Genomic DNA, 20,672 nt, shown 5'->3' with positions numbered 1-20,672 from the left:
CCAAAGTTCACGGGTGAAATGTTTTTCCGGACATTGTAAACACCTTTTCTTGGTAAGGCTTTGAGACGACAAGCTGATGCTTTTGTTCCAAATCCAAACGGGATTCCTGCGCAAATGCCCCATATGAAAATGAAAGTCCCTTTGCGGCCCAAGACGACCTGAGAGGTTTCACTGGGGAGGAAGGCAAACCAGAGTCAGCCGGGTCCCTTTGAGACGGCAGAGAGAGGGGTCACTTTTTTGTTTCCCAACAGAAACATCCAGGGGAACATGGCCGGGCTCAGAGGCAGAAACCTCTGCCTGAGCAGGCAGCTCTCCCTTCCCCCCACCCCACCCCACTTTCGGAGTTTACAACCTGAGTTCAATTCTTCATCAGGCTCCGGCTGCCCATCAGTCCCTTCAGCATGTTTTGAAGGCAAGGAGCTCAACTTCTCCAGCTCAACAATTTTCCTGTTTTTAAACTTTCTGTGCAGCCTTTAGGCTTTTGATTTCTTTGTCATGCCGAGGCAACCAGGCTAAGCAAACATACATGTTTCTTCCTTCAGAATTTAGGAATTCTCATTGGTAGCCCCCTTTTCTCCTGGTCAGAGGTCCTAAGGCTGCCCAGAATGTTTAAAACAGTCGTATGGGTTTTAAAAGGCAAACGGACAGAGTGTGTGGAAACGCTGGTTTAAAAAAGAAGAAATAGCACCTCCCACACAAAAGGGCCACAGAGCAGATGGGCGTTGGAGAAATCAGCTTTCCGGAGGTTGGCCTCCCTTTCCTTCATCCTTTCCTTCATCCGGCCTAAAGGCTGACAGAAACAGGCAGCGACTCGGGTTCAGAAATGAATGGCCGCGGCTTCCTTTTAGCTACAGAAATCGTCCCGTCAGAATGCAAAATGAACAACTCTGGTGACCTGGAAGGGTATCTCTTCACCAGAATAGCCTCGTTCTGTCATTTCTCCCCCCAAAATGTGCTAGCCAGTTGCAGAAAGAGTCGCCACCCGAAACGGACCGACTCTCACAGGGACTGAAGTTTGGCAGACCCCGAGGGAGGTGGAAAGAACTCCCCCCCCCAACACGAAAAGGCTTGTTTCAAAGAGCCTTTCCTGACACGTCTCGCCCGCCCGGTTCCTCATCTGTCCTGTCATGATCTCAACTCCTTCCCATCTCCCAGGCTGGACACTGCCTTGGCCCCCCCACCGGATGCTGAGCCTCTCCATCCACAGCCTGGGATCGGGGCCCCAGAGGCCCTTCCTTCCTTCGTTCGCCTTGGCTTCTTTGTTCCTTTGTTGGAGGGGACCCAGAAGAAGGGAAAGGCCAGCCTTGACCGAAGGGAGGGAGGGTGTGTGGGTGTGTTTGGGGGGGGAGATTTGCCATCTCGGTTCCCTTTCCCTTTTTTTGGGAAATGACTCCCTCTCTGTCTCTGCCCCCCCTCCACATATGCAACGTCCTGGTCTCCCTCCCTCCCTCCCTCTCTCCTCCCCCCAGGAGATCAGCCCCCTAACCTGCAAACCTCATTTCTGGTACCCCACCATCACCCCCTTGCTCCCCGCCTTTTGCAGCCCCCCTTTGTCCTCCTCCTCCTTCCAACCTCATCAGGCTCGCTTCCCCCCCCCAAAGACTTGCAGGCTAAAAATAACTTTTCAATCGGAGGGGGGGAATGTTCAGGTCGGGTTTCCCCCCCTTCCCTTGGGGGTCCCTTGAGGTTTCGGCTGGAGTTGGGGGTGGGGAGAGAGCCAGGCCCCTTTCTCACCTTCCCCTTTGAAACCCACCGGGAGAAGTTGTGATTTTTTGGTGGGGGGGGGTATTGACATGCAGGAAAACCTGGGACTGACCCCCACCCCCATAGCTGCCTTGCTCGGAGGGGGATCTGGACTCCTCTTCCCCCCCAAAGCAGCCCCCCTCCCTCCCCTGAAGACAGACACCCCCTCCCCCCACGCAGAAGAAGCAAAAGGCCTCGTGGGGGGGGTTGGTCACTATTTCCCCTCAGGAGGGGAACTGAGGCGAGCGGGGGGGGGGGGAGAGGCTCTCCCTCCCCTTTGAAGGCTCCCCGTTTGAAGCCTCCTCTGAAAAGGCGCTTTCTTTGCCAAGGGAGGGTTTTTTCTGCCCTCACCTTTAACGTTTGATTTTTCTATATATAATAATATATGGGCGGAAAGGAGGGGCGTCGAACTAACTCCGCCCCAAATATATACAGTATAGAGAGAGCGAGGGGGGGGGATATTCTGCCCAGAGAGAGAAGCCCATAAGCATGTGGTGGAGGTGGGGGGGAAAGACGGGGGGGGGAAGAGCGCGCCTTTTTGGCCTTCCTGGCAGAGCCGGAGGGATGCCCTTTCGGTAAAACGGAGCGGAGCCATTAATTCACACTGAGGTTGTAAACTCGGAAAGAGAGACGGGTGGAGGGTGGGGGGGGCGTTCTCGTTACTCCTCAAACCTTCTCTCGCACACAGGCCAACCCCCCCACCATTTTGCCCAGAGAGAGCTTCTTTCTTTCTGAGTGGAAGCGCTGGTTTAAAAAAAAAACGGGGGGGTTTGAGGGGGGTGAGACCCGGGCCCCAGAGGTCCCCCTCCTCCCCTCTGAATCCCCCCTCCGCCTCCCTCTCGAGGAGACCCAGAGGGGGGGAAAGCATTGCCTTGGCTTCCACTGGATAAACAGGGCTCTCTCAGCCTGGAGGCGCTCAGCCAGGGAGAGTCCCTGCCCCCCGGGAGGGGGGGCACCCACAACCTGGGGGTGGGGGTGGGGTCCCCTCCGCCGCCTCCTCCTCCCTCTGACAGGCTCTACCTCGAAGGGACGTTTTAAGCCTCCCGCTCCTCCTAGAAAAACCCCTTGCCCGCGATCCTGAAACCTGTTGGGGAAAGCTCAGCCCCCCCCACCCCCATCCTCTCGTGGACCGGGGGGGGGCTGCTTACCATAAAGGCCACTAAAACTCCCCCAACCGCCTTCCTGAGGGGAGACGTTCTGGCCGCCTTCTCTACTGCGCACGCGCCACGGCGCCCCTCCCACTGGCTAACCCACGCCCCCTTTGTGGGGGGAAGAGGAGCGCATGCGCGGGAGGGATTGTGAGCCGAGCAGCCAGGGAGGGGATATCGCGCGTGCGCAGAGACGAGCGGTGGGTGGGGGGCTTGGAGGGCAGCCTGTCCGCCACTCGACGGGGAAGAAAGGGGGTGAGGGGGAAATGGTTTTTTTTTGCCCAGCCAGCCCTCCAGGCCTTCCAGAGGGAGGGGCTTCCGCTCGGAGACAGGTGACGCGAAAGGAGCAGGAGGAGGAGCGAGCTCTCATTGGGCCTCCATTGTACTCTGGGCGGAGCCAGAATCTCTCCCCTGACCGTCGCTGGGTTGCCGGGCAACCCCCTTCATGGACGGCATAATAACGCAGGGGGACGCGGAATTGCTTGAGCCCAGCAACGGGTGACACGCAGGAGGACCGCGTTCTCATTGGGTCCCCATTGTTCTTCCCTGGGCGGAGCCAGAGGCTGCAGACGGACTCGGAGTGGGGCGGGGGAGGGGCTGTGGCGCCTGCGCAGTGGAGAAGGCGGCCAGAACGTCTCGCCTCAGGAAGGCGGTTGGGCGAGTTTTAGTAACCGCTCATTTTTGAAAAATTCCTCCCTCAGGGGAGAGAGAGAGAAAGAGAAAGAAACGGGGGGGGGGGGAATGCGCTGTTGTTCTCCGTGGGGTTCAGGGGTTCACTCGTGCCCGCCTCTTACCTGTGTGTCCTCCTGTCCACACCCTGCCCTTCTAAAGGCTTCCGTGACAGGCAGAAGTTCAACAGGGCGGGGCTTTTCCTCCGGTCCCAACCGTCTCCTCTTTCCCCACACGTTTGAATGGGGCAAGAGAACAAATCCCTCTCCCCCAGGGACGAGGCTGGGCAGGAGAGTTGTGGTACGAAGGAGACGTGGGCCAGCCCTGGGCTTTGGGGGGGGGCATTGACATCTAGGAGTTTGGGGGGGGAAAGCCCCCCCCCAGAAAGGAGGCCAGGAGTGGAGAGGGAACTCACTGTGGAGAAGCACCAGTGACTCCAGTCAAACTGGACCAGGTTTTTTTGGGGGGGGGGGTTCTTTCCCAATGACTTGGGGTCAACTACCCACCCAAACCTCTCCCCTTTTTCTGAGGGAAAAAAAGCTTCTTTTTAAATAGGGACTCCAAACTGTACCAAAGATTCAGACTTGAACTTTAGCCAACGTCCTTGGAGGAGGCCTTTCCTCCCATAAAAAGGGGGTCCCTTCCCTCCTCCCCCCCCCCGATCTCTGCAAAGAGGCCAGGAATTCTGGCAAGGGGTCTTCGGTGGGGAAGAAGAGAAGGTGGTGGGGTTGGCGGCAAAGAAAGGAGCAGGAGGGGAGAAATAACAGGTGACCATTAGTCACTCAATTCTTTTTTTTCAATTCTTTGGGAAAGAGAGGAAAGGCATGGCAAGCATTTGCAAATTAACAGACTCTTTTTAAAAATTAAATCTTATTTTATACAAAAAACACAGGAAAAAAACACATACATAACATCAAAAATACAAAAACATACATGTAATAGTGCTTATTATAAACTAAATTCTAACGTGCACCCCATACCCACGGGACTCTATTTACTATAATTATTTTTTTTAATTTTTTTTACATATTACCTCTCCAAAATTGTATTGAGTATTCTTTAGAGGCTTTCCCCCTTCCTGTCACTAACACAAATTCCACAAATTTACCCCAAATATCATAGAAATTGTTACAACTTATTTCCCCTCTTTTTATTTTAAGTTCCATAGTCAATTTATCATTTAATGCTATGTCCCATACTTCACAATACCAGTCTTCAATTTTAATATCATTCTTGTCTTTCCAAAATCTAGCTATTAATATTCTAGCACCTGTCATAAAATTAGTGGTTAATTCTTTCGACTGATGGTCCAAATCTGTGTTATCAAAAATTGACAATAAAGCAATTTTGGCATTAAAATCAATATCTTTACCAAATATATCACACATTTCTTTAAAAATCAATTCCCAAAATTTCTTAACCATTTTACATTCCCACCACATATGAAAATATGTATCAATTTCCTCATCACATTTCCAACATGCTTTGGGGTATGTTGGATTTATTATATTCAATTTTACAGGAGTCAAATACCACCTTAGACAATTTTTTTAAAAAAATTCCTTTATTCTTGTTGACATTAATCTTAACGCTCTCATCCTCCACATTTTTGTCCAATCCTCTATTTTAATTTCTGTTTTTAAATCATTTTCCCAAATTAATTTTAAATCTTCTATTTCCCATTCTTTTTCCTCTTGTTCCAAAATTATATTATATATTTTACTTACTATTCCTTTCAACATTGTATCTTGCATATCTTCATGTGATGACAGAAATCGTTCGTACTTAGTAAGTTCTCTACATTTACCATTAGTTTTCAACCAATCCTTTATAATAATGCAAATTAACAGACTCAGGAGCTTTCTAGGAAAATATTCTGCTCCATTCAAAATGGTGCCACTCATGCCAAGCTCAGGCCATGAGAGGAAAGGACACGGGCACTTCCTGGTGAGTGACGCCCAGCATTGTTTAGTCCTCCATTTCAGCCACATCGAATTAGGAGACAAACTGGAATCTGCATCTGCTTTTCCAAAGATTAGTCACATGCTGCCACTGTATGCAATTCAAATATTGAAAGTCCTTGCTCATTAGAAGATTCACAATGTAAGAACATTATGGCAATTAACAAAATGATCACCTATCATTAGGGACTTCTGTATGGGTTCCCCAGTATTGATTTTCAAGAGCTTCCTCAGATCAATTTCACTTCCACCTACAGCATTTTTAGCAAAATGGTGCTGGATTCCCATTTGGGCAGCTAGGTTTTCTTTCTGTCCTTGTTGTTTAGGGTAGCTAAAGAAAGAAAAAAAGCAACGGATGGTGACCTCGTGATTCCAGACAGCCCGTTTCACCCTCTTCCTAAACTTGATCTCCTACCTTTACCTGGACTACAAGTGTTTCCTGTGGGAAAATCCCTGAAATGAGGTTCCTGGTACGTTGCAAGCCCTTGGCAAATCCATTCATGCATGTGTTGATCATGTGCAACTTTTAGGTCAAAAGGGTACCCTGGGGAAAAGGTCTCTGGACAGGTGGACTGAACTGGCCTAGATGTAAGGCCTGTGAACTAGATTCCTGACCAGCCTGTGGAATGGCGCTTTGTCTTGTTTCATACACAGCACAATTGACTGTTTCCTGTTGGCAAAAAGGGCTGAGGATTCCGTCCAGTCTAGACGTTTTAATGATGGAACGAGCAAAAACAAAACATCACTGCTGGGGGTGGAGAACCCAGCCCACCTGTGGCTCCCAAATCTTTTTGCCCGGATTCTGCCTCAATCTCAGTCGGAAGGGACTGGCCCCACAGGGTCTCCCAAGTTTCTCTGTACATCTCTGTTGTTCTCTCCTTTGAGACTCTCTTAGGTGGCTTTCTATATGTTTGTCTTTTCACTCCTTCTCTGAACAAATTCTTGGTACTTTGAATTCCACCCATTCCTCCATCCAGGGCCGTCTTCTATTATTTCCACTAAACCCTCTTCCTTTTCGATTCTTTCCTCCTGCACCCAACAAACTTCTTCCTCCTCCACCTTTGAACTAACTTCCCTCCTCCTTTCATTTCCTTCATATCTGTTTCCTTTCCCACCAAAAGGATGCACTCCGGTGTTTGTGACTCTAAATGCAGCTCCTGGAACTCTCCCACAAGATTTGTCCATTCTTTCTCAGTCTTTCTGCTGTTAGAGACAGACAGTAAACACTGTGGAGTGCCTTTGGAGGTACTCCCAGCCTCACACACCTCTCTAGTGGAAAAAGATTTGAGTTTCAGGATTTCTGAGGCCTCTGGAAGAAACCTGAGGCATTTTGGGATATTTAATGAAACCAGAATGATTGCTAGGCAATCCATAATCAAATCTCCAGAGTTAGCCTTACAAATCACTTTATGGAAGGGCTCAGGCAAATCTTTATACACCTGTGAGTAGAAAATTGCTGAGAGTTTGACTTCTTCACTAAAGGGAAAAAGGGAGTAAGGGGCCATTTGTGCATAGCTTGTAAATTAATTTCCAGAGCTGAGTGATGAGAGTTTAACTCATTCGCTAAGGAGTGTGTGTGTTATAATTAAATTCCTGAGTAGCCTGAGCCGATAAGATATAGCTGACTTAGGGTAAAAAGAAAATGCAGACTCCGTAAAAGCGAGGCTGTTCAGTAGAAATAGAATGTTTTGCAACTTAATGAAATTGTAGTAAGTTTGTGAGCCGTAACGGACCGCCCGGACGGACAGCCTATATAATGTGTACTCTTCCTTTGTTCCCCAGAGAAACCAACGCTCTGCATGGCTTGGCTTGCTTTCTCTCCGCTTTCTGCAGCAGCGAATAATAAATAGCCTCCACTTTGTAGCCTTCGTGTCTCTGTCCATTTCTGTTGGGGGGAATTCATAAGGGTCTTGAATTCTGATTAACAGATTGGTGTCAGAAGTGGGATAATAGAAGCCCCTTTTGGGGTCAGGCTCAAGTCCGTTGAGGCTGTGGAGAACGGCGGCAGCCTTGCGGAGAACCGGAGGGCCCCCGTCTTGTTTTCGACGGCCGTTTCCCGCCTGGCGTCCCGGCTACACAGTCTCAAGAACTCACAGTGAGACACGAACGTGAGGAGGACGGGTGAGACAGCGCCTGGGTAATCGTGGTATTGAAATATTGAACTGTGGTTATTGGGGCGGGCGTTGTCAGAGTGATTGTGAATGAGTGATTGAGCCTGCAGTTCTTCGTGGTGACCGTTGGAAGTTCCGGCGCCTGGAGTCAGGCTGCGTGTTTGAAGTCTGAAACCTTTTTTTGTGTGTGTCTGTGTTGAAAGGACCCCTTACCTTTCACAAACCTCCCTGATCCCTTTGTGTTTTGTCTTCCCGCAGGATGGGCAATCAGACGTCTAAGGGTAAGAAACGGTCCAGTGGGGGCCAAAAGGAAAAGGGGGATTCCGTTGGGGACGCCCAGACTTGTCGAGGGAAAGATGAGTTAGGAATCCCGGGGAACAGTCCGTTGGTGAGACTGCTCCTCCATTGGGAACAGGTAAAGGTGCAAGATTTTGAAACCCCGGGTGAGATGGTTAGGATGTGCACAGAGGTTTGGCCACAGCTTGACATCGACCCAAGGTGGCCAAAATTCGGGTCATGCATGTTTGAAGATATTAAAAGAGTGGATGATGAGTATGTAAATCATCCCCCGTGTTCCGCGTATGTGGATTCGTCGATGTGGTTTGTCATAAAAACTTGTGGTGGGGTTCGATTGGCCGTAAGAAGAACCCTAGTAGAAGAAAAGCTTCAGGGCAGCGAGATGTCGAAGTTCAACCCCCTTGAGTTTTTGAGTCAGCCTCCACTGACCGCCCCACCCTTAGCGCCAGCCCAAGGTCCTTTAGATCCCCCTCCAAGATACGAGGATCAGGATGATGGGACGGTTGGTGAACGTCGGGAGGGTGGAGAGAGAGGGTTAGGCGATGAAGAAGAACGACTATCCGAGGCCAGTACAGTCGCTTACCCGAGTCCCTCAAGGGCACTTGCACCCTCTTTCAAAGGGGTAGAAGATAGGATAGATAGGCCGAATAAAGAGCTAAGAGAATTACTCAAAGATCAGGAAAGGTGGGGATCGGCCAGCACTCAAAAGAAAAATCCTGAAGCTGAAGGGGGAGGGGGTGCTACTAAAATGTTACCCCTTCGACAGGTCCCTATGGGGGACGGAATTGGCTACGTGGAGGTTCCCCTGACTAGCACGGACCTAAGAATAATTAAACAACAGCTACCCCAATTGAGTGAGGACCCCTTGGGATTTGTTCAAGGAATGGGAGATGCCTTAGGGACGTCTGTTTATACCCCGTCGGAATTCTTGCATATTTCCCAACAATTGGCTGGGGTAACATATACCAACCAAGCCTTGATCAAGGCTCAGCAACTGTGGAAGGACGGAAATGGGCAGCGGACAGACGCTGAAGAAACAGCCGCGTTCCATGAGCGGACCCCTGCGGATTGGAATATCCAGACGCTAGAAGGAAGGGAAAAATGTGACGAATTTAGGAAATATATGTTATTGGCATTTGAGAATATAATTCCTAAAAATATAAGCGTCACCAAAGCATTTGGGCAACCTCAGGGCAAAGATGAGAGCCCTGTATATTTGGAAAGGTTACGGAAAAACATGCGACAATATACCGGGCTAGACCCAGACCAACCCACCAATGAACAAATCTTAAAGCTCCAGTTTGTAGCTGGAAGTTGCCCTGACATTAAAATAAAGCTACAAAAGTTTGATGGTATGCTGGTAAAGCCCATAGGGGAACTATTAACGGAAGCTCAGAGAGTGATGCTGAGGCGAGAGGATGAGAAAGAGAAAAAGAAGGTGAAATTGATGGTCCAAACGGTCAACCAAGTGTTGACCCAGAAGGAACAGGGAAGGAGTTCCTCCAGACCGCCATGGTCTGGACAAGGACAAGGTGGCTGGAGAGGCAGTAGGGCTAGAGGAAGAGGAGGATATGGAAATCAGGGAGACAGGCAGGCAAACTGGGGAGCTCAGGGAAGAGGGGCAAGCCAACAGGGGCAGAGGAGACCCTGCCCCGGGATGTCTGCGCGGCCTGTGGCCAGTCCGGCCACTGGAAGAGAGAATGCCCACAGAGGAAAGGGAAGGAAACTGAGGAACTTGTACGCATGGCAGCATGGACAACTGATGCATGATTTTTTGTGGACCCCCGAGTCAGGAATAAATTTGTTAGGACGGGACTTAATGGGAAAAATGGGCCTAGTGATCACTTTAAAGGACCAAGTGTGTAAGGTTACCCTAGCAGCTCTCCGGGAGGCAGATGAACGAGAAGTAAATTCAATAGTGTGGGCCAAGCCAGGTAATCCAGGTAATCCACCCCGTGAAAATGAATTTAAAAACCGAAGTGCCCGTGTATCGTCCTCAGTATCCCATCCGGCCCGAAGCTGAGGAAGGTCTTAGGCCAGTAGTGAAAGAGTTATTGGATGACGGTCTAATAGAACCCAGTGATTCCCCTTATTGCACCCCCATCCTGCCAGTAAGAAAACCAAACGGGACTTGGAGAATGGTGCAGGATTTGAGGGAAGTGAACAAAGTGGTTATCCCCAGGGCCCCCATTGTCCCAGATCCACATACCATATTGAAAAGGATCCCTGATTCGCACACCTGGTATACTGTAATTGATTTAAAATCAGCGTCCTTTTGTGTGCCGGTTGATCCAGTATCCCGGCCGATATTTGCATTCCAATGGCCACACCCAGATACAGGAAAACTCATGAGGTGGCAGTGGCGAGTCCTTGCGCAAGGTTATGTAGAATCTCCAACGATTTTTAGGGAAATCCTGGAAGAAATACTCCAAAACTGGGCACCACCTCCTGGAGTGTTGCTTACCCAATATGTGGATGATCTGTTATTGAGCGCATCAGAAGGAAAGTTGGTAAGGAAAGCTAGCATTGGTTTGCTCAATTTCCTAGGGCAACAAGGCCTTAGAGTGTCAAAGGAGAAACTTCAGTTTTGTGAGGCAGAAGTAAAGTATCTGGGATTGATATTGAAAGGAGGGAAGAAGTACATTAACCCGAAGAGAACTGAAGGCATCCAAGCCCTGGAAATGCCCAAAACCAAGAGACAACTGTGAAGCCTATTGGGGACACTAAATTTCTGTAGACAATGGATAGAGGGATTTTCAGAGTTAGTTCAACCATTCTTGAAGAAATTAACAGGGGATCAACCGGAGGTGTTGGTCCTAGAAAGGCCTGATTATCAGCTATTGGAAAAACTGAAGAGAATTTTGGCCTCGGCCCCAGCACTAGGTCTATCAGACCCCAAGAAGCCGAGTCACCTGTTTGTCACCATAGGAAGTGGTGTGGCGAAGGGGGTATTGGCCCAAAAGAAGGCTGGGAGATACCAAGCGATTGGGTATTTTTCTAAGCATCTGGACCCGGTGGTCCTGGGGTGGCCAGCTTGCTTGCAAGCCTGTGCCACTGCCGCCTCAATGGTAAAGGTGGTGCGCAAATTATACCCCTTTGAGGTAATCATACTCCATTCACCACACCAGCTTAGGACAATCTTGACTCATACAGCAAGGCAGTGGATGACCGACAGTAGACTTATGCAGATAGAAGCTATTTTGTTAGAAAAACCAGATCTACTGTTGACCACCACCGATCATTGCAGTCCGGCCAAGGGCCTTTCAGAAAAAGTTTGTTTGGAATTCAAAGGAGAACATGACTGCGTGGCAGTTACAGACCTCCAAACCAAGTACAGAGAAGACTTACAGGAAGAACCTATTGAGGGAGGTAGAAACCTGTATACGGATGGGTCCTCCAGGGTGATGGATGGAAAAAGGAAAACTGGGTATGCAATAGTGGAGGACGGAGGGTTGGAAGTGGAATTGGGCCCCCTCCCTCCCGGTATGTCAGCACAGACAGCTGAGCTATATGCAGTAAAAAGGGCCCTAGAGATTTCAAAAGATGAGACGGTAAATATTTGGATGGATTCAAAATATACTAGCGGAGTGGCACATGTATATGGAAAACTGTGGTGTGAAAGAGGATTGTTAACTTCACAAGGGAAGAACCTAGCCCATCATAAGCTTATAGCGGAAACTTTAGAGGCTCTGAGTCTTCCCGCCCAGGTGGCCATAATACATGTGGCGGGCCATCAGAAGGGAAACAGCCCTGAAGCAGTAGGGAATAGGTTGGCAGATGAACTGGCAAAAAAGGCAGCCGATAAAGAACTGCAAACAGCTTTACAGGCAGCACTAATTCCGCTAGGGCAAGAACCGGCACCCCCTTATAGATACAACCAGAAGGAGTTGGAACTAGTGGAGCAGCAAGGAGCAGTAATGAAAAACGGAGTGTTAACTTTGAAGGATGGCAGACAGTGGCTCCCCAAAGGGGTTGTAAGAGAAGTGTTGAAAGCCCTACATGAGGGGGGGCATTGGGGAACTAAAGCCATGACTAGTGCATTCTCACAGCGATATGTGGGGAAGAAAGTCTGGTCTCACGCAAACACCATCTTAGCACACTGCATTCCATGTCAACGAGTTAACAAGAATAACCCAAGAAAGAGCGAGGGGGGGGGAAACCTTTGGCAGTTCACCCATTCGAAAACATTCAGTGTGATTTTATCGACATGCCAAGAATGGGAACCTTGAAACACTGTTTGGTCATTACGGACCAACTTACAGGATGGGTAGAGGCATACCCTACTTCTAGAGCAACAGCAAATGTTGTCTGCAAGTTAATATTGGAACAAATTATCCCTAGATATGGGATTATAGGGTCCATAGATAGCGATAGGGGGTCCCACTTCACCCAAAAGGTACTGCAACAGGTGATGGAGACATTGGGGATCAAGTGGAAATTACATACCCCCTGGCACCTGCAAAGTTCAGGAAAAACGGAAAGAATGAATCAAAGTCTAAAGAATCAGGTTATAAAACTAATGCAGCAAACTCAGTTGCCCTGGACGAGGGTGTTGCCTCTGGCCTTGTATTCTCTCAGAACTAAGCCTAGCCAAGTAACTGGGTTATCTCCCTTCGAGAGTTTGTATGGGAATGAGCATATGGGATGTAAGTCCTAGGAGAATAGACCCTAATTTGGATATGTTCAAAGATGCTTTTATTAGAAAACACTTGCTGGCACTATTCTCCATTTTATCAACCAACAGAGAGAAAGGCATTTCTACCCAAAGGACACCCCTGGAGACCCCGGTGCATTCATTTCAACCCGGTGACTGGGCCTACATTAAAGCATGGAAAACTGAACCGTTAACTCCCAAGTGGTCTGGACCATATCAGATACTGTTGACAACAGAGACTGCCATCCGAACTGAGGAAGCTGGTTGGATGCACCACACTAGGGCAAAACACTCTGCAAATCCCGAAGGACAGTGGGAAGCTGTGGCATCGGGAGAGAGACTAAAATTGGTGTTAAAAAGAAAAGTGTAACCTATTATGCCTTTGAGAAAAATCTGTGACAAACCATGTCCTTTCTTTGAGATCCAGCTGACACGTAGATCATTAAGCAGGGACGTGGATAAGTGGGATGTGGGTTTAGATGTTGACACTAATATAGGTTGGGTTGTGTTTTTGGGATTTTCCATCAAGAACGAGGCTGTGCTGGTAGAAACAGGACCTAAAGGAGCTGCAAAGGGGTTTGTTCACAAGGAGGTGGAGAGCTTGTGGGACCCCCGCTGGTGGCACACTAAATTTTGCAGAGGCTGCCCATTAACCACAAAACGAGTCCCTGAGTATTTGGAACCTGAATTAGAGGAAGGGGAAGAAACTGATTCCCACCGTGGTAAGAGCAATAGTGGATTCGACTCAGATAGTGAGGACCCCGAAGAATACTTTGAAAACCCTAATCCTTTCTACCCCTGGTGGCACCCTAAACAGTGGGAATGATATAAGAAACTTGAGAGATCCCCTGCTTGGACTAGACCCATTTGAACCCCTTTGTCTATTGTACTGTCATTTTTGCCCTTTCAACTGGTGTGCCCGACTTAGCAAATTTGACGAGGACCCTGACACTAGGTGGTACGTATAATACACGGGATATCAAACTGGACTGTGGGTGGAGAGCTTGTGGGCTGTAGACGCCGAGGCAGCAAGTTATTGGTGGAAACCGTGTGAAACAGAACCTGCAGGAGCAGTGACCATCCCCAGAGGATGGATCCGCAACGCATCTTCGGTGCACCACGAGACGTGCTGGAAGTGTCGGAAGGTAAGCCCTTGCTGTCCACCCGAGCCCGATCCAGCCGAAGAGGATTGGAATCCTCTGTACCAGTACCTGTGAGGGCCGTGCCCCTAGTGTCATGGAGCGGTATCATTGGAAGACTGGTCGGGAGAACCAAGGGAAAGGGTAAACTAATCCCCATCATAATCACATTGTTAGGTGTTATTACCCAGGTTAGTGGAGCTACCTGCCCGTGCATCACACAAACCCGGCAAGGAAGAAAGGAGACACAGACTCTTGAGTATAAATCAGCCTACCAGTGTCTCGGGAATATCAAAGAGTGCAGCTTTAACAATATAAATTACAAGGTGTGCTACGAAAAGGACAAACCTCCTATTTGCTATGACCCCACAAAAGAGCCAGAAAGGATATGGATAGAGATGAGGGCAGGGAAATCAGGATATGGAAGCATCATTGACAGGCAAATGCGCAAGTCTAATGGCCCGGTTTCTCTAACATTTGATGCCTGCAAACTGTTGTCCTATGATTATTGGGGAAATTGTGGGAACCTGGGCTGGGAAAGAACCTACCAAAAGAATGATAAGTACATTGGGTATGGAATCCCACAACAGAGGGTAAGGGCTTGGAGTTGTAACAAGGAACAATATTACTTGTCCCATTGGTCATGTGTAGTGTGGGCTACTTGGCCTGGAAAGTTTGACCCCTCAGCTGTACTTAAAAGGGGGAAAGGGTCAAATTCTTGTAAACAAGGGGAGTGTAATCCGGTTAACTTCACCATATTGAAACCAAAGGAATGGGATACAAAGGATCTATGGTCTAAAGTTTTTGGATTGCGGATCAATGGGAAAGTAAAGGACCCAGGGGGATATTTTATATTAAAACAAGTCAGAGAAGGCATAGTAGGAGAGGATATGAGAACTTATACGACATTTTGGAAAGAGTTGGAATCTGATCCCTGGGAACAATCCGTCACCACAAAAACAATAAATTTGTTCTTAGAGTTGGCCCAGACAGTAGCCACTACCATGAACGTCTCTAATTGTTACATCTGTGGGGGGACTCTGACAGGGGACCAATGGCCTTGGGAGGTCATAGGATGGAATCAGACAGCCCCCTATAACACATCAACATATCCAACTCATAAAGTATCCTCTAGATGGGAGTTAGCAAGTGAGTTGATAGGAGAAAGCTGTGTTCAACGAACAGAACAAGATATGGAATACCCTTCGTTTCTCGGGGATTCTACATGTAAATTCATCAAAGTATTTAATGGGAGTAGGGTTAGTACATAGGGAAACTCTACTCTGGGGTTTGATTTAAGGAACCCCTGGGAAAATTTAACTGAGGTGGCAAAGATCATTTGGCACAATGGTACAGTTCTAGATGGCGGGGTTGCACCTGCCGGTTTGTATTGGGTTTGTGGGACCATGGCCTACTCTCATTTGAGGACAGATTGGACAGGGACTTGTTACTTGGGACATCTGCGACCCTCATTTTTCATGATTCCCCTGTCCAGGGGAATGAGACTAGGACAACCTGCTCAAAACCAAAGGAAGAAGAGAGAGTTGAAAATAGGCTCATGGAAAGATGATGAATGGCCGCCTGAAAGAATCATAGCATATTATGACCCAGCATCCTGGGCCCAGGATGGTTCCTATGGATATAGGACCCCTATCTATTTACTAAATAGGCTCATTAGACTGCAAGCCGTGGTAGAACTCCTCACTCAAGAGAATGAATTGGCTCTGGAGGTGTTAGCCAAACAAAACACAAAGATTAAAAATGCTATCTATCAAAATCGACTGGCACTCGATTACCTTCTGGTGACAGACGGCGGGGTTTGTGGAAAGTTCAATCTTACCAACTGTTGCCTTGAGATAGGAGATACTCAAGAGGTGATTGCAGAGATTACTGGCCGAATGAGAGAACTAGCCAATGTACCAGTCCAAACTTGGACTGGGATATTAGATTCAACAGGCTGGCTGGGGGGGATCTTTAACAATTGGAAACAAGCCTTATTCTTTCTCTGCATGATACTGCTTGGCATGATGCTCCTACCTTGTCTCATTCCTCTAGTCCGCAATATGATAAACTCTGTGGTGCAGGCAGCTATGCCTAAAACTGTGCCAATGATGGTGATTAGAGCCCCGGAAGTACAATACAAGATACTCCCCATCCAGGAGGGAGAGTCAGGTGAATAAGTCAAAATTAGTAAGAAAAGAAAAAGGGGGAATTGTGAGTAGAAAATTGCTGAGAGTTTGACTTCTTCACTAAAGGGAAAAAGGGAGTAAGGGGCCATTTGTGCATAGCTTGTAAATTAATTTCCAGAGCTGAGTGATGAGAGTTTAACTCCTTCGCTAAGGAGTGTGTGTGTTATAATTAAATTCCTGAGTAGCCTGAGCCGATAAGATATAGCTGACTTAGGGTAAAAAGAAAATGCAGACTCCATAAAAGCGAGGCTGTTCAGTAGAAATAGAATGTTTTGCAACTTAATGAAATTGTAGTAAGTTTGTGAGCCGTAACGGACCACCTGGACGGACAGCCTATATAATGTGTACTCTTCCTTTGTTCCCCAGAGAAACCAACGCCCTGCATGGCTTGGCTTGCTTTCTCTCCGCTTTCTGCAGCAGCGAATAATAAATAGCCTCCACTTTGTAGCCTTCGTGTCTCTGTCCATTTCTGTTGGGGGGAATTCATAAGGGTCTTGAATTCCGATTAACACACCTTTTATAGGCTATGTGTTAGATGGCCAGAATATCACACTGGAGGAAAAATTAACAAAAATTAACAAAAATACAAACACACACAGCTTATGAGATGTCCTGGTCTCCCTCCCTCCTCGCCCCCCCGCCGTAGCCCACCTCCTGCCCAGATCCGATGGGGGAAGATCCTCGGAGCCCCATAGAGGTGGGTGGGAAGGAGAGGGAGAGAGGAGTGGGGCAACCTTTGGGGCTTCTGCTTCCTGTTAGAGCAGTGCCTCTTTTGCCTTCATAGCTCTAGGTTCCTCTCTTTCCCCCCACCTGCTTTCTCCCCCCCCAAAAAAGAGAGAGAGAGAGAGAAGGGGGATGTTCTCTTCCTTTTACATTCCTTCCTGACAGGGAAAAGTTCAACAGGGGATGATGAAAACAAAGGAGAACACCACCACCATTTCTTTCTCTAGGATGATCAAAGTCTTAATTTAGCTCATGACTCCTCAAACTTTTTCTCACACTTTCTTTGAAGCTCAGAGGACAGAAGCTCTCCTCAAAAGGGATGTGTTTTGGGGAAGGAAAGGGAGAATTCTTCCATTCTTCCTACTTGAGAGAATTTATCTCATAGATCTGAACAAAAGTTCAACTTCTGTGTCTTCAAATTCAATTTTCCCCCCACTGGGACTCCTTGGTCTCTGTGGCAAAATGGCATTACATGCAGGCTGTTTGAAGCCTCTGAGGGGATTTGCCCGAGGTTTCCCTTCAGGAGCGAGAGGGGCTTCTTTGCCAAGGGAGGGATTTTTCTGCCCTCACCGTTAATGTTTGATTTTGCATATATTTGTACTGAAAGGAGAGAGAGAGAGAGAGAGAGAGAGAGAGAGAGAGAGAGAGAAGGGGGATGTTCTCTACATTCCTTCCTGACAGGGAAAAGTTCAACAGGGATAATGAAAAGGACACCACCACCACCATCTCCTCTTTCCCTAGGAAAGAACAAGGTCTTAATTAAGATCATTACTCCTCAAACCTTCTCTCACACTTTCTTCCAAGCTTAGAGGACAGAAGTTCCCCTCAAAATAGATGGGTTTTCAGGATTATCTCATAAATCTGAGCAACAGTTCAACTTCTGTGTCTTTGAATTCATTGGGGCTCCTTGGTCCCTGGCAATTTCTTCCAGCCCTCCTTAGAATATCCTACAGAGTTCACTTTCCAGCTTTTAGATTTCTTTAAAGTGGGCTTTGTGACTTCTTGGTGTCTGTGTGCGGTGGACATATGGGCAAGGCCTTCCAGGCCACCCTGTTAAGACACCCACCATGCTTCAGGTGAAAAGCCAGAGGAGTCTTGGAAAGAGAGCTGGATTCTGGCACAGAAAAAATGGCTCCTGCTTGTGGGTTTTTCAACTTGCTTTTCCCCCTGCAGTCAGGTGGGAGAAGAGCTCAGAGGCGGGTTCTTGTGTGATTATTCATTCCTTGGATTCATTCTTTGTAAAACAGCCTCTCCTCGAAGAACAGGGAAAAACAATGAAGACCCAATGAGAACTCGCTCCTCTGGCGCGTCACCCGTTGCTGGGTGGAAGCCCTCCAGGGCTGGTCTCCTTGGACCTCCCCCTGCCGTTTTATGGCATCTATGAGGGGGTTGCCTGGCAACCCAGCGACGCACAGGGGAGAGGGTCTGTTTCTGCCCAGAAGACAATGGAGACCCAATGAGAGCTCGCTCCTCCTCCTGCTCCTTAGGCGTCACTTGTCTCTGGGCAGAAGCCCATCCCTTTGGAAGGCTGGCTGGGCAAGAACCCCCATTTCCCCCACCCCCTTTCTTCCCCCTTGAGTGACAGACAGGCTGCCTTCCAAGCCCACCCACTGCTCGTCTCTGCGCACGTGCGAGATCCCCTCACTGGCTGCTCAGCTCACTCTCCCTCCTGTGCATGTGCTCCTCTTCCCCACAGAGGGGGGATGGTTTAGCCAGTGGGAGGGGGTCTGTGGCCCATGCGCAGTGGAGAAGGTGACCAGAAGGTCTCCCCTCAGGAAGGCGGTTGGGTGAGTTTTAGTGGCCTTCTGGTAAGCAGCCCCCGTCCATGAGAGAGTGGGGTGGGGGTGCGTGAGGAGGAGTATAAAGAAACAGCAAGTAGTGAGCCGTCCCCTCAAGTAATTGTTATAGAATCAGAGATATCAGTGAAACCTGAGGCAAAGAAACAACCTGAAGAGATAGAGAAAGTTCGCGCGAGCAGAATAGAAAGAGCTTGTGAGGAAGGAATGTACGAGGGAGAGAGGCAGTTGGGGCCGTTAGAAAGAGCTGAGGCAGGAGCGAGAAGGAAGGTGTACCGAGAGAGAGAGCAATTAGATATATTCCTGACAACTAAAGAGGGAGCGATCTCTAGAGAAACTGAGAAAGTGACCGTATTTAAAGAAAGTGCATCGGGAGGATCAGTTAGAAATGCCCAAGCCTTTTCGGTTCCCATGAAGATGCTTGCTCACGATCCGATAGAAGGAGAAGCTGAAGACCGCGGAGCCAGAAAAGTGGGACCCATCATCCCCGGTCTAAGTCCTGAAGAAGGGACCGTGCTGGAGAAAAGAACAACTTACTATTAAAGGGTTTAAATGAAGAAAAATCCTGTTGTGGTTTTGGGAGAACTCCCCTCCCTAGTTATCTGTTCATGGTTCCAATGTTAAAAGCAAAGAAGTTATAAATAGTTTTGTTAATAAAAATTCTTTATTGAACACTTCAGAATCTTCTCTTGTGTCTCCGAGTAAGGAAATGCCCATTGGTAACAGAGAACACACTCACATTGGCACCCAGCGCAGGGCAGTTCCAGAGACACCAACGGAGAAAGATGGGGACGTAAAACAGACGATCGTGAGACAAGAAAGGATAATTAATTTATTAGTAGAACAACAGAATCTAATATTATCTCAACTAGCAAAAAGTATAGACAGGAAAGAATTAAAGGAAGAAATCACGAAAAAGAGTACATGGGTGGCAGGTCCAGCTCCTATCAGGTTACAGAAAATGACAACCGATGATGACCCTGAGGTGTACTTAAATACATTTGAGAGAGTAGCACTCGCTGCTGGATGGCCTGAAGAGCAATGGACCTTAATTTTAACACCTTGTTTGTCCAGTAACCTACAAGAAATAGTTGACACCTTACCTCCTAGCGAAGCGTTGCAATATAATAAAGTAAAATTAACCATTTTGCAAATGCTTAACTTAACAGAAGAAGCTTATCGCAAGAAATTTTGCAGTTTGAAATGGAAAAATGAACTACACCCCCGCACCTTAGTTCAAAAATTAAAAGCTAACCTGATGAGATGAATCAGACCTGAAGGAAAAAGTAAGGAGCAAATACTGGATGAAATCATCTTGGAACAATTGGTAACCAAGTTACCCACGAGTATGAGAGCTTGGGTGCAAAGAAACCACCCTTGTGACTTGGAAGCAGCGATACGATTGGTTGAAGACTTTTGCATTCCTGAAGAGGGATCATGCGATAACAACTGGGCATACACCGAGAAGGCAAGGGTTAGAGAGAAAATGGCATCTGGGAGCAACGTGGGTGCTTCACAGTGTCCTGCACAAGATATGAAAGTGGAAATCAGCAAACTGGGAGGCTCAAAACACAAGATTATGGAAGCCTATCCAAATTGGAGAGAGCCCAGAGAATTCAAAGGGGCTTGTTTCCATTGTTGGTCCATAGAACATCAGAAGAAAAATTGCCCAGGAGTAGATTGTTCCTGGATTAAAGATTGGAGTCAGGTGACTGGGGGTAATTGGGAACGGAAAAATGGATGGAAAGTTACTGCTTATGTGAATGGTGAACTTAAAAAGGCTCTAATTGACTCTGGAAGTGGGAAAACTTTGGTGAAAGACTTGAAGGGGATTGTGGAAAAGGGGGAGGTAACTGTTAGATGTATACATGGTGATATAAAAACATATCAAACTGCTATTGCGATGGTTGAAATTAACAATGTGAAAGGGGAATTGGAAATTGGTATTGTACCTGGTTTGGTTAGAGAAATGATTTTAGGAAGAGATTGGTTAGAAATGAAAGAATTAATGACTTCTACGGAAGTTATGCAAGGAGAATGCGGTAAAGAAAATATAAATGAAATGTTTGAAGGTGTATCCGGACAAACTACCCGACTTCGGCAACAAGATGATGATTCCTTGGTTAAATTTATGGAAAAAGCAAGAGAAGAAGGGGCGGTGATAAATGGAGAAGTAGGCTTCGAGTTACGTGATGGTTTATTGTATAGGATATCAATTGATGGTATACCACAACTAGTGGTG

At 47.8% G+C, this 20,672-nt stretch overlaps 1 protein-coding gene and 1 long non-coding RNA gene across 2 annotated transcripts in view; one reads left to right on the top strand and one right to left on the bottom strand.

Moving 5' to 3' along the window:
- Positions 1–20,672, bottom strand: part of LOC144585017 (uncharacterized) — a 231,824-nt gene that overhangs the window by 127,740 nt on the left and 83,412 nt on the right. The window lies entirely within an intron of this gene.
- LOC144584961 (uncharacterized) lies at positions 7,095–13,369 on the top strand. The gene is made up of 2 exons (XR_013539461.1): positions 7,095–7,667; positions 12,674–13,369. It is a non-coding gene; the product is annotated as an uncharacterized LOC144584961 (long non-coding RNA).

The sequence above is a fragment of the Pogona vitticeps genome, chromosome W, assembly GCF_051106095.1.
Source record: "Pogona vitticeps strain Pit_001003342236 chromosome W, PviZW2.1, whole genome shotgun sequence".
Lineage (NCBI taxonomy): Eukaryota > Metazoa > Chordata > Lepidosauria > Squamata > Agamidae > Pogona > Pogona vitticeps.
This window is presented reverse-complemented; position numbering and strand designations above follow the sequence as displayed.